The sequence below is a fragment of the Nannospalax galili genome, unplaced genomic scaffold (assembly GCF_000622305.1).
Source record: "Nannospalax galili isolate Female #2095 unplaced genomic scaffold, S.galili_v1.0 scaffold973, whole genome shotgun sequence".
Taxonomy (NCBI): domain Eukaryota; kingdom Metazoa; phylum Chordata; class Mammalia; order Rodentia; family Spalacidae; genus Nannospalax; species Nannospalax galili.
This window is the reverse complement of record NW_008334020.1, coordinates 2,412,113-2,412,676: the sequence shown is the minus strand read 5'-3', so window position 1 is coordinate 2,412,676 and position 564 is coordinate 2,412,113. Positions and strand designations below refer to the sequence as shown.

The window sequence follows — 564 nt, the reverse complement described above, 5'->3', positions numbered from 1 at the left end:
CCTTTATGTCCCTCTGACCAAATTAGTATAGGCCTCAAAGTATGTCTGTTAAACACCCAAGAAGGTTAGTTACACCAGTCTGGTATTTTTAATTACTGTGTGTTATGTAGATAAATCTTGGGCAAAGACCAATTGTTCTTAGATAAACCTTACCTAGGCATATATTTCTTGATCTGCTATGTATAATTTGTCAGTAGGTTGTAGGAGTAATATGGTTCCCTTTGTTTTTCAAAACTAGCTAGGCATTATTTATCTCTCACATTGTCTCACCCCTCCATCATGATTTCCCAACTTAAGGTGCCCCCATTTCCCCCCTTTTCCCTTAATAATCCCCTTCTCCTATGGTCCTACCTCTCTTGAGCTCCTTCTTTCCCTTTATCCCCTAGGTTCCTTGTATACCCTTCCCTCCCCCTCCCTTAAACTAACCCAAATTTTATCTATATCTCCCTTATCAACGCCTGTTTCCTACTGTTCTTCTCTATCAGGTTCTTTCTTTTCCTTTACCTCCCTGTTTCCTTTTCATTATCCTGATTCCTGTAGTTATGTCTGTATACACACTCACTT

General features: G+C 39.5%; 1 protein-coding gene across 8 annotated transcripts in view; it reads left to right on the top strand.

The window, feature by feature from the left end:
• Cacna2d1 (calcium voltage-gated channel auxiliary subunit alpha2delta 1) overlaps positions 1-564 on the top strand; it is a 499,112-nt gene that overhangs the window by 27,502 nt on the left and 471,046 nt on the right. The gene's annotated exons all lie outside the window — the stretch shown is intronic.